The sequence below is a fragment of the Papio anubis genome, chromosome 7 (assembly GCF_008728515.1).
Source record: "Papio anubis isolate 15944 chromosome 7, Panubis1.0, whole genome shotgun sequence".
In the NCBI taxonomy this organism is placed as follows: domain Eukaryota; kingdom Metazoa; phylum Chordata; class Mammalia; order Primates; family Cercopithecidae; genus Papio; species Papio anubis.
Window position 1 is genome coordinate 111,730,611 of NC_044982.1, and position 12,974 is coordinate 111,743,584.

Consider the following 12,974-nt stretch of genomic DNA (forward strand, 5'->3'; position numbering starts at 1 on the left):
TACCCAGTAACACTATTCCTAGTATTCATCCCTCTCCACACTACTGACTAGACAGTCTTTCTAAAGGCACTTTAAAATCTTGTTTCTCTCTTCAGTAAAATTGTATATTGGCTCTGCATAGTCTCTAGCGTAAAGTTCAAATTTTTTCTCTTGTAAAAGCCCTTCAGGATCTGAACCTGCCTGGCTATCCACCTCCACCTTATGGCATTATCCCCATTACACAGTCCCCCCACCAGACACACACCTTATCTCATTCCAAACATTTAACAACTTCTGCCTTTAGTTTTCTTTTTTTTTTCTTTTCTTTTCTTTTTCTTTTTTTCTTTTTTTTTTTTTTTTTTTTTTTTTTGGAATTGGAATCTTGTTCTATTTCCCAGGCTAGAGTGCAGTGGTGCAATCTCGGCTTGCTGCAACCTCCGCCTCTTGGGTTCAAGCAATTCTCCTGCCTCAGCCTCCCGAGTAGCTAGGATTACAGGCACCTGCCAGCATGCCTAATTTTTGTATTTTTAGTAGAGACAGGGTTTCACCATGTTGTCCAGGCTAGACTTCGAACTCCTTACCTCAAGGGATCCGCCTGCCTCTGCCTCGCAAAGTGTTGGGATTACAGGTGTGAGCCACTGCACCCGGCCTGCCTTTAGTTTTCTATGTCCTCATTTATTTCCAGACATTCCTTCAACCCTGAAATTCTTACTACTCCCAATGCCTTTTAGGCCTTAATTAAGACTTAGAGCTGGTCATTCAGAAAACTTCTGGATTCTCAACCTATCCCTGTCAAGAATTCCTGTACCCAGCCTCTGTTATTGCATAGTAACTATGGCAGTTTTCATACTGGAGATGCCTCTTGAATTCATCTACTTCCGTCTTCATTACCACCACTTTGTTCTAGGCTGCCATCATAATAACCTATTTAAATAATCTGTCTGCACCTACTTTGATAACTTGTAAAATCTATTCTTTAACCAGTATCCAGTGATTTTTCAAACTACAGATCTGATAATTATGGTCCTGTGTTTAAAAAATGTTCTCTGGTTTCCTAATGATCTTAGGCTGCAAACTAATACCTAAAATGTCCTGCATAGGTTTGTTCCTACCTACCTACTTCTCAAGCCTCATTGAATTTTTGTTTGTTTGTTTAGTTCTTTAAACATAACATGCTCCCTCTCATCTCAGAACCTTTGCACGTGGCATTCCCCTGTCCGAAACATTTATCAGTTAGATTTCATCCTTCAGATCTCAACATTTCTTCAGGCTATCCGCAAGCCAGGTCTAGGTCAGATTCCTTTGTTATATGTTTTACTTTCCATGTCTTTTGCATAAACTTATATAGTTGAGCAAGCTGACAAACACATAGTTGCATTTAATTTTCAACAATGGTTGTAACTCCCATCTAAAAGTAGGTTTTCTGCATGTGCCATTCTAGAAACCTTCAGTTGTATACAACTGGTCATTTCACTCATCTCATTCGACTCCTGTCCCGTTTGGACTTCAGGGTCCAAACTACTTAAATGTGGCTCTTGTCAGCACCCTAGGTTCCTTTGCACAAAACCTTTTTTACGACCCAAGCCATTTGTTCTCCGGTTTTTAGTTGTGGTTTATTTTTTGTGCTTTGATATGAAACCTGCAGAGAAAGCTGTTGTTTACTTTGTTCAGAAAAGTTCTGAGTAATTTAAGTTCTGCTTAAACAGTGCTATGACCAAGCTAGGAACATAAGAGACTTGTAAAAGGAGTGACTCAGGGACCCCAGACTTAAAGCTATTAGTTCGAACTTTTGTATGATTTCATGAACTCCTGAAAAACATCCAGATTTGGCCATAAGTTTAAACATATATCACAAAGTCGTAGGCTCAAGCGTTCAAAGAGGCTTTAGAGTTACTGAGTTTTAGTCCAGCCACCTCTATTCAATGTCAGTTGGTTTCTGAATGTTCTCTACCACCCGCATACATAAGAGATTGTCTGCTTTCCATGTAGTGAGCAGAAACCTGTCTCCTTACAAATTTAGTCCACTAGTGTGGGTTCTTAGCACTGTTTGTGAAATGACAACTTAGGCATGAGAAGACAGCTACCATGTTCTCCCTAAATAGTTTTTCTCCAGGAAGAATAGCCACAGTTCCTCATATGTTCTTTTATTGTCCTGTTTGAATATTTAAAGTTTTGATTGTTTGAATGTTTTGGATTACTCACCACTATGTCCTTTTCCATTAGTATAAATAATAAAGGTGATTGTATATAAAACAAGTTAATAGTTTTTTATGGCAAATAAAAAATATGCAATGGCAAATTAGTTGTGAGACTATGAAATACTACTTGGTGTTTAGCTCACAGATCTAAAAAGCTATTTAGGCATTTTTGGTGGATTAAATAAAGGGTGGGGACAGAGGATAGTTGAAGGAAACTGGAATAGGTGATGATTTATGTAATGTGTGACCGCTTCCTTCACTTTCTTACACCATTACATTTGCATATTACTATCACTTTCAATCTGTCATCAGCTGTTTTATTTTATAAATGCAATGTATTCAACATTTTGCAACCACCACATGTAGATTGTTGATTTTCTGGAAGCTGTGAAGGTGTTTTTTTCTTTTTTTTTCCCTTGCTGGAAAATACACAATCTGTCATTAATTATAAAACTTGTGGCAGCCTTATATGTCATTCCTTCTGTCTGTGCAGAATACAGATTTACTACTTGCTGCTTCAATTAGGAGAGTCAAAAGCAATGGTGGCAGCCTAACTTTCTATGAACTTCAAAGTCCTAAGCATAATTTGTCAGGGGTTTCTAAGGTTTCTCTTTTAACTTTTCCTTTATCTTACTCTGGGATAAAACCTCCATAAATGAGAAAAGACATACTCATCTTTGGTAATGACACAAACTTGTTTCTTTCTGATCTTTTGCCACTCAGGTGCTAAAGTATTAATATCAAAGAAAATTATAAAATGACTTTATACTAATTATTTTATTTGCAGCAAACATTGGAAAAGGAATATTCTCCTTTTACCTGATGTTTGTGGTTTTACTCCTACTCCTGAAATGCAGACATTTCAAATGGAATCTTTCCAATGTACAGCTTTTTCTCGATTTTTTTTTTTTGCTTTGATTTTATATTGTATACAGTAAAATTTTTGCATGATGTCATCTTGTTGACCCAGCTTTGAGCAGAAGTTTTAGTATCCACAGCATCTCAGTAGTTTAGCTTGTTTTTTCTTCTCCCTCATTGTAACATTTGTTGAAAGGTGCAGGACCAAGAAAGGTCCTTGTGCAACATAAGCAAGCATTTAATTAAGGGGTAATGCCTATGGTACCAGAGTATGTGAAGTGAAACAGAGATGCTTAATCAGCCACAAAAGCTATTTACTGCTTCGTAAACCTCAGTGCTCAGTGTCATAAATATTATTACTGTTCTAGGACTTCAGAAAAGCAATGAAATATCAAAACTGATTTTTCTCTACTGTTAAAGTATGGAAAGCTTTCCTCCTAATAGAACTTGTAATGAAGCTGACATTTTGGAGAAGCATACGTAACTGAAATTTATTAACTGGAATGTGATCAGAAGGGACTTAAATACAAATGAGGGGTATGTTGAAAGTAAAGCACGGAGGATAAGGTTTTATCTCTATTAAGCCTGAAGTTATACGGAGGAATAAGTTACATAATATTGCCATATATATTTCAAACGCCTACATGGGCATGGACAAATAGATGCTTTCCATCCATTAGCTTAAATCTTTATAGCAACTCTGTAAACTAAGTTGGTTCCAGTTTTACAAATGAGAACATGGAAGCTCAGAGAGATGAAGTCACACAGATGTGTCTGATAATGCCTATGCTCTTTCTAGTCCTTCAAACTGTTTATTAGATGAAAGCTTGTATTAAAATAGCCTTTAAAATATTTTTTCTGTTGAATATCTATTAGTATACCTGAAAAGCTCAATTGTGCCATGTTAATTCTTAAATTTTTAACCTTTTATTTGTTCTGTTTTCAACATTTAATAAGCAGCTAGTATATTCCTAACACTAAGTATTATGAAGACTGTAACTAAATAAAGGACAAAAGTATCCTCAGAGTTTCCATAGTTAAGTCTAAAGGAAGATTTAAACTTGAGTTGTTGAAGAAGTCTTATTGATTCCTTCCCACTCAGTCTTCCTCCTCAGAGTTTACCAGGTAAATACCCTAGCCTATACACTCAAAATTTGAGAACAGAATCAAAGAGAGCAAGGTTCTCTTTTCTAATACTTGGACTATTTGCCAGACCCTTTCCAAATTGTATCCCTTCTGTTGAGAGGGGGAAGTACATGCAAAAGCTCAAATGCATAATCCAATTTACTCAATATGATCCAGCTTACAAGCACAAATAAGGAACGAGTTTGTAGTCTTGTTGAAATGCCCTGATAGAGAGGAAATTCTATACAGTGGAAACCAAGAGGAGGTAGTTAGCATAAGACCTCCTGAAGAGGAGAGGTTTTATAAATAAACTGACTGTTGAGAGAAGGCAAAGGAAAGCTGGTTAGTAAGGAAGCTAAGGGAAGGCTTTTGTGATGATTCTAATATTTTATTAACCCAAATGTTTATATCTTTTGATTGATTACACTTCTCTTTCCTTTGTTATCTACTATCACTCTGTAGATCTTTTATTCTGGTAATGTTTTCAAAAGGACTCTATGTTCTTTGTGGAAATGTCAGCATTAGAAGTTTAAAAGCTTCAGTTGTTGATGCTTACTTAAGGCAGTTTAACCAAACATTGTGTCCAGTCCCCTCATTTTACACATAAAGAAGCTAAGGTCCAAATAAGCTGTCATACGCTTAATGTCAGATACGGTAAGCATCAGACCTGGGACTTGGCTTGGCTATTAGTCATGGTTTCTGTCCTGAATCTCTAGTTGAAAAATGCATGAAGTTACTTATGGTTTAATAATAAAAATAATTTATGTTTCCATTTGCTATTTTTCTTCATTGGTTTTAAGAGAGAAGTGATTGAAGAAATACGAAGCAATAGAAATATCTGACATAGTCTTATGGTCAATAATTTATTTAGGTAAAACATACGGAACCTTTAATTCAGAAGGTTCAGCTTTCTAAAGAGCAGTCACTTAATTTCGAAAGATGTTTATGTACATGTCATCTTTCTAATGTATAATATAGTGGAAAGATAGCAAATTTAATAAAAAGCCTTATTCTGTGAGGTAATGTTGGCAATAGCACTTGTAAGCTCAGATTTATTCATACATTCTTCTTTTAACTGGCCTTTTAACTGAAGTAAAATTGATGGGAAAAGCATGAAGTTATGGAGAGTTTGGAATTGGGATGCCTTTGGTTGACTGTGATTATCATAATGTATTTTAACCTTGAAACTGAGCCCTGGATGACAGAGGAAAGCAGCTGAGACATAAGAAAATGCCAGAGACAAAATAACCTTCAGCCAGTCTATAAAAGGAATGATTAGGCAGTTCAAAATGTAAATGCCAAATTTTATCACACAGCTATTTCCTGGGATTTTAAATGGTTATAACTATTCTTTCTCTGGAACTAGAAATACACTTTAATTCTGAATGGCATAGGAAAGTCTCCTGCATCTACTATCAGCCTTTTTCTAGTTGCCTTATCCAGGAAATAGTGTATGCAGGTGAACCAAATAATTTCTGAAAAACAATGCAAGTGTTATAAGAGTGAAAGGACAAAAGTGTTCTCAGAATTTCCATAGTTATGTCCAAAGGAGAGTTTAGAACTTGAATTGTTTAAGATGTCTTACTGAGTCCTTTAAAGTCTTAGTCCTTTAAACTCTTCCTGACTAGTTACTCTTCCTCCATCATCTTTCTTAATACACTTTTAAAAATTCAGGACCAAAAAGAGACATAACTAAGCAAAAATGCATGTTAACTGCCATTACAAGGAGAGCAAAATGGGTGGTGCCATATGTACTAATCTTTGCTAGTAAGAATAACCTACAGCGTATATAAAATCATGGTGTTATATGTCTAAGTACCTTTCATGTTCTGAAATTCTTGCCGAGACCCTAATCTATTATTAAAAGTAATGGCAAAAACCACAATGGGTTCTACGCTAACCTAATAGTCAGCCCTGCATGTCTGTGGGTTTCATATCTGTGGATTCAACAAACCACAGATTAAAAAATTTGAAAATAAAAAATAGCAATACAGTAATAAAAATAACACAAATAGAAATACAGTATCACAACTATTTACATAGCAAGTAATCCAGAGGTGATTTAAAGTATACGAGAAGATGTGCACAGGTTATATAAAATACTATGGCATTTTATATAAGGGACTTGATCATCTGCAGATTTTAGTGTTCACAGGGGTCCTGGAACCAATCCCCAACAGATAATGAGAGATAACCATAGCACGCCCTCCCTGTGTCCTACTCATTCTCTATTTTATTCCACCCTATCCACCAGTCAGATTAATTTCCAAAAAACTCCATAGTAATTATCTCTTCTTTTGCCCTGGTCAGGAACTTTTAGTGGCTCCTCATTACATATGTAATTCAGTCTGAGCTCTGGTTCTCTAAATACCTTTCTACCCCTCTTTATAGACCTTCCCCTCTGGCCAATTTTATTCCCTTAATATCCTTTAGCTGCTGTGTGGACTTTCAATTGTTCCATTCCGCTAATAAAATTTTATCAAGCGACTTAATTTCTCTGGTCTTTTGTTTCCTTGTTGTTATATGGAGGACAGTGGATTTAATGGCCATTATATTTGTTTAGTGATTTCTAATTTATTTATAATTTTTCCATATATTGCTATTTCCTTCCTTCCTTCCTTTCTTCCTTCCTTCCTTCCTCTCTTTTTTTTTTTTTTTTGAAACAGGGTCTTGCTCTGTTGTCCAGGCTAGAGTGCAGTGGTGCAATCTCAGCTCACTATAGCCTCGACCTCCTGGGCTCAAGAGATCCTCCCATCTCAGCCTCCCGAAGAGCTGGGACTACAGGCACACACAAAGATGCCTGACTAATTTTGTTTACCTTTTGTAGAGATGAGGTCTCACTCTGTTGCCCAGGCTGCACTTCATCTTTGTGCCCTTTACAGTAGTGCGTGCAGGAATGATCCACATTGTACAGATAGGAAGCCTCAAGTCCAAGTAGGCTAGGTGATTTGTATATGAAAGTTGTTCTAAAACTTTTTAGTCTCAGGAAGTACCATTTGTAGTAGCACTCCCAAAGATGAAATATTTAGGTATAAATCTAAGAAAATGTATATAGGATCGGCTGGGCACAGTGGCTCACGCCTGTAATCCCAGCACTTTGGGAGGCCGAGGCGGGCGAATCATGAGGTCAGGAGATCGAGACCATACTGGCTAACACGGTGAAACACCGTCTCTACTAAAAATACAAAAAAATTAACTGGACACGGTGGTGGGCACCTGTAGTCCCAGCTACTGGGGGGCTGAGGCAGGAGAATGGTGTGAACCCAGGAGGCGGAGCTTGCAATGAACCAAGATTGTGCTACCAATGCACTCCAGCCTGGGCGACAGAGCGAGACTCCGCCTCAGAAAAAAAAAAAAAAGAAAGAAAATGTATATAGGATCTACGGTTAGAAACTATAAAGCACTGATAAAAAATATACATACAAATATCTATAGGTGGAAAACTACAATGCACTAATCAAACAAGATCTAAAGAAATGGAGAGAGATTCTGTGTTCATGGATTGAAATAATATTGTTGTGATGTCGGTTCTTTCCCATTTGATTTATAGACTTGACACAGTCCCAAATCAAAATCCCAGCAAGCTATTTCATAGATGTCAACAAACTGATTCTAAAGCTTATAAGGAAAGCCAAAGACCTAGTATAGTCAATGGAATACTGAAGAAAATTGGCAAAGTTGTAGTACTCACACTACCAGGTTTCAAGGCTTACTATAAGGCCATAGTAATCAAGATACTATTGTGTTGGTGAAAGAATAGACACATAGATTAATAGAACAGGATGGAGAGTCTAAGATAAATTCACACGAATATAGTCAACTGATTTTTAACAAAAGATGATATTTTCAATAAATGGTGCTGGAACAATTGGATGTCCATACCCAAAACTGAACCAAGACACAGGCCTTATAATTTATGCAATAATTAACTCAAAATGGAGCATAGACCTAAATATACCACATGAAACTTATTGAGGAAAACATATGTGATACTCAGTTTGGTGATAAATTTTAAAATACAACATCAGTATGATACATGAAAGAAAAATGTTAATAAGTTGTGAGTTAGTTAAAATTTAAAACTTCTGTGAAATACTCTATTAAGAGAATGGAAAGACAGGCTATAAATGGGGAGAAAATATTTGTAAAAAACATATATAACACTTGAATCCAGAATATACAAAGAACTCTTAAAACTCAACAATAAGAAAATCACCCAATTTAAAAATGGGCAGAAGATCTGAAGGGATACCCCATCAAGGAAAATAAGCAGGTGGCAAAATTAGCACTTAAAAAGATGGTCAACGTTGTATGTCATTAGAGAATTGCAAATTAAAATAATAATGTGGTACTACTACTCACCAATTGGCTGAAATTCAAAACACTGACCAAATTCTGGCGAGGATGTGGTGTAACAGGAACTCTCATTCATTGCTTGTGAGAATGTAAAATGTTACAGCCACTTTGGAAAGCAGGCAGTTTCTTACAAAACTAAACATGATCATACCATGCAAATCAGCAGTTATGCTCTTAGGTATTTACCCAACTAATCTGAAAACTTCTATTCACACAAGACCTGTACACAAACATTTATAGCAGCTTTATTTATAATTACCAAAACTGGAAGCATCCAATATGTCCTTCAGTAGGTGCATGGGTAAACTGTGGTACATTCATATAGCGAAATATTAACCAGTACTAAAAAGAAATGAGCTATGAAATCATGAAAAGACATGGATGAATCTTAAATGCACGTTGCCAAGTTAAAGAGATCAGCCTGAAAATGCACTGTGAGTCCAGTTATATGACATTCTAACAAAGGCAAAATTAGAGAGTTGGTAAAAAGATCAATGGTTGCCAGGGACTCGGGAGCAAGGAGATGAGGAGAAAGTTGAATAGGTGAAGAACTAGGACTTTTTTAGGGTGATAAGTATGATGTTACGGTGATGAATATAAGATATTAAGCATTTGTCAAAACCCAGAGAACTTTATAGCAGAAAGAGTGGATCTTAATGTGTACAAATTTTTGAAAACTCATTTAGGAGGTCAGAGATTCCAGGATGGAATGCAAAATGTGGCAAAGAGTCTAAATATAAATGTATCCAATAATCTCACTGAAGGGAGTGAAGAAACAAGTTGCTAATCTAAGTAACTTTGGAAATGAGTGGCATCTGTATGACTGTTTAGTCTTACTGTACTTACTTTAAGCTAAAGGAACTATCCATAAGCCTGGTACTCTATTGATGAAGTTCTGTCCCATGGGGAAGAAGGTATGGGTTAATAATGTTGAAACTACCATGCATGTATACTGGAATTGAACAATTAACAAAATGGGTGGCAGTTGTTAGAAGCCAGGTTTTTCACTGTTGTAGTGTTGGTTACAGGTAAACAATGAGAGGCTAAAATGATCCATGTGGTAATGGATTCAAGTTGGAGACATTGATATGAACTCGTTTAGCTTAATTTGTAGATACAGATGGTTGCATATGGAAATGTTTATAGATATATGTATATGCACAGGTTAGGGTACATATTTACAATGTACACTAAATCAATGTGTAGTAGAAGCAATGAAACTCCAGTAGCAATTGTCATACCTAGTCCTCAAATCTTGAGGACTAGGAGTCAGGAGTCAGGGTTATCTAGTGTTAGGAATCAGGATTCCTTGGAGAAGTGGCTGATTCTAACCCTGGAATAGGAAATATACAAGATCTATGGAGCCTCTGTAGTGACAGAAAATAAGAAAGGACTCAAAAAAAAAAACAAAACACACACACAAGACACAATGATAGAGTCTGTCAGGGGGACATAGGAGCCAACAGAAAGTTCTCCAATGACCAAAGCTGGAACAGTTTGAGCAACAAAATAAAAGTATTGTTGGATCATAATCCAATGTATAAAGTAAATATCTATGAACCCTTACTGATATAAACAAATGGTTGATGTTGACCTTGGGAGGGAATAGATAAATCTCCCTTGCAAAAGAATTTCAAATGATTTACTTAGATATTCCACCCTCAAGGGAGTGGGGGCATAACTCTCCACTCCTTATGTTAGGCTGTTGATAGTGACTTTTCTTCAATGAGTGCAGTACAGAAAGGGTCACATTACAATAGAGAAACCTGATAAACTCTACCTCAAGACAGATGATCAGGGTCAGCATCAACAGAGATGTCATGCATCCTTGATTTAATATGATATGATATGATGAAAATGACACTTTACCTGTGTGGTTTTTCTCCCAAAAACACATTGTCCTAGTCTAATGAGAGATCAAATCACAATTTTACAAAACATATGACTAGTAATCTTCAGAACTGTCAAGGTCATCATAATGGGTTGAATGATGATCCCCGCTCCCCTAAAAGATTATGTCCACATCCTAACCTCTAGAACTTGTGAATGTGATCTTATTTGTAAAAAGTGCCTCTGCAGATGTCTTTACATTAAGGATTTTGAGATGATGATCATCCTGGATTATCTGTGGGGCTCTAAATCCAATGAGGCATGTCCTTGTAAGACACAGAAGGTTATAGGCAGAGGAGAAAGCCATGTGAAGACAGGCAGAGATTAGAATGATATAGGCACAAGCATAGGGATCCGTACAGCCACTAGAAGTTAGAAGTGTCAAGGAGTGATTCTTCCCTAGAGACTTCTAAGAGAGTGCAGCCCTGCTCATTACTTGATTTTTTTATTTCTTGTCTCTAGAATCATATAAAAATAAATTTCTGATCACCTGTGGTCAGCAGTTCAAGACCAACCTGGCCAACATGGCAAAACCCCATCTCTACTAAAAAATACAAAAATAAGCTGGGCGTGGTGGCACGTGCCTGTAATCTCAGCTACTCGGGAGGCTGAGGCAGGAGAATCGCTTGAACCTGGAAGGCGGAGGTTGCAGTGAGCTAAACTTGCACCACTGCACTCCAGCCTGGGTGAGAGAGGGAGATACCATCTCAAAAAAATAAATAAATAAAAATAAATTTGCTGTTTTTTTAAGCCATCAAATTTATGGTAATTTGTTATAGCAGCCACAGCAAACAAATACACTCATCAAAAACAAGGAAGGCCTAAGAAACTGTCACAACCAAGACTAGCCTAAGGAGAATAAATATAATGTGATGCCCTAGATAGGACCCTGAAACAGAAAAAGGACATTAAGGAAAAACTGAAGATACCTGAGTAAAATACGGACTTTAGTTAATAATGTATTTATATTGTTTCATTAATTGTGACAAAGGTATCATACTAGTGTAAAATGTTCATAATTGGAGAAACTGGGTGTAGGACACATGGGAACTCTGTGTATTATCTTCACAATTTGTCTATACATCTAAAACTGCTCTAAAATGAAAGGTGTATTGTTTTAAAAAAGAATGAAAAGGAATAGATATCTGTCCTGGGAATAACATGAAACCAGAATATTCCACCCCTCAAAAACAAGGGTTTTCTTTCTTTGGCAATTACCTGTTGGAGGAAGCCTGCCTACTAACAGTACTCCTCTCTTCCTCAAACATCCTGTGGTCAACCTTGCTGTTCAAGGCAGATGAGACCACTGGGAAAACAGACCTCTTCAGCTACAGCAGAAATCTGTGCAATTATTCATTCTAAACAAATTAGCCCTTTGGCTTTCATACTACTGGCCTTCCTTCCTGAATAATTCAGTCTAAAAGTTTTAAGACAGGGCCCAGGAAGGTGTATGTGCTAGGGTTTCTTGGACAATGACTAATTCTAGGGCTGGCACAGGGAAAGCATAGGACGAGATGTGCTAGACACATCTCCCTGTACCAGAAAGTAAAGTAGAGCTCGAAGAATGAAGGGATTATATCTAAAGGATGCAGAAGCCACCTTGAAGGGGCACTCACTGGCCAATTCTTGAACAGTTTGAGCATCAGACTAAATAGTCATGCTATCAAATCATAGCTCCTTGAATAAAATAGGAACTCATGAGACCATAGTGATCTAATAAATTAGTGGGGAGAAGAAAAGGAATAATGGAACTGGAGAGATCATCATTTGCAAACTATTGTAATCAGTGATCTTTCTTAATTCCATGATTCCTAGCTGATAGGATGCAGTGAGGAACATAGCAGCATTTCTTTGACACTTCTTTCAAAAATGCATAACTGAAATCTAATTTTGAAGAAAAGAAAATTCCAAATTGAGAGACTTTCTACAACATACCCAACATGTAACCTTCAAATTTATAAAGATTATGAAAGTCAAGGAAAAACGTTAGAACTATTCCAGATTTAAAGAGACTAGACAAACTTGATGATTAAATGCAACTCGTAATACTCTATTGGATGCCTTTGCTACAAAAGACATTAGTGGAATAATTGGTGAAACTTCACAGACTAGTAATGTATCATTGTTAATTTGTCGATTTTGGTGGTCGTATTATGGTTATTTGGGAGAATAATTTTAGAGGAATTATGAACAAGTTATTAGGGATGATGGGACATAATGGCAGCAACTTTCAAATTGAGGAAAAAACTATTCTTGAACTTTCCTGTTTGAAATTATTTTTAAAATTAATTTTTAAAGCTTTCAATAAAAGCCATTGTGAGTTGAGTGTATAAGAGGAGAAATTCATTAAGAATACTTCTGATCAATGAAATATCTCCAGACCTGGAAGAAAATTCAAGCTATTAAAGGGAAATACTGATGATAAAAAATCAATTCTAGAAGAAAGAGATTGTGGAAAGAATTCTTGTAAGAAAAAATCTTATAAATAACCTTGGAAACTTTATATTGGATGAGATTTGGTAGTTACTGCTTTTTGTTGACCCGTTGCATTGCCAAGTGTGGGAGTGG

At 36.5% G+C, this 12,974-nt stretch overlaps 1 protein-coding gene across 7 annotated transcripts in view; it reads left to right on the forward strand.

The window, feature by feature from the left end:
• The window catches only part of PEAK1 (pseudopodium enriched atypical kinase 1), a 305,281-nt gene that overhangs the window by 109,955 nt on the left and 182,352 nt on the right, over window positions 1-12,974 (forward strand). The gene's annotated exons all lie outside the window — the stretch shown is intronic.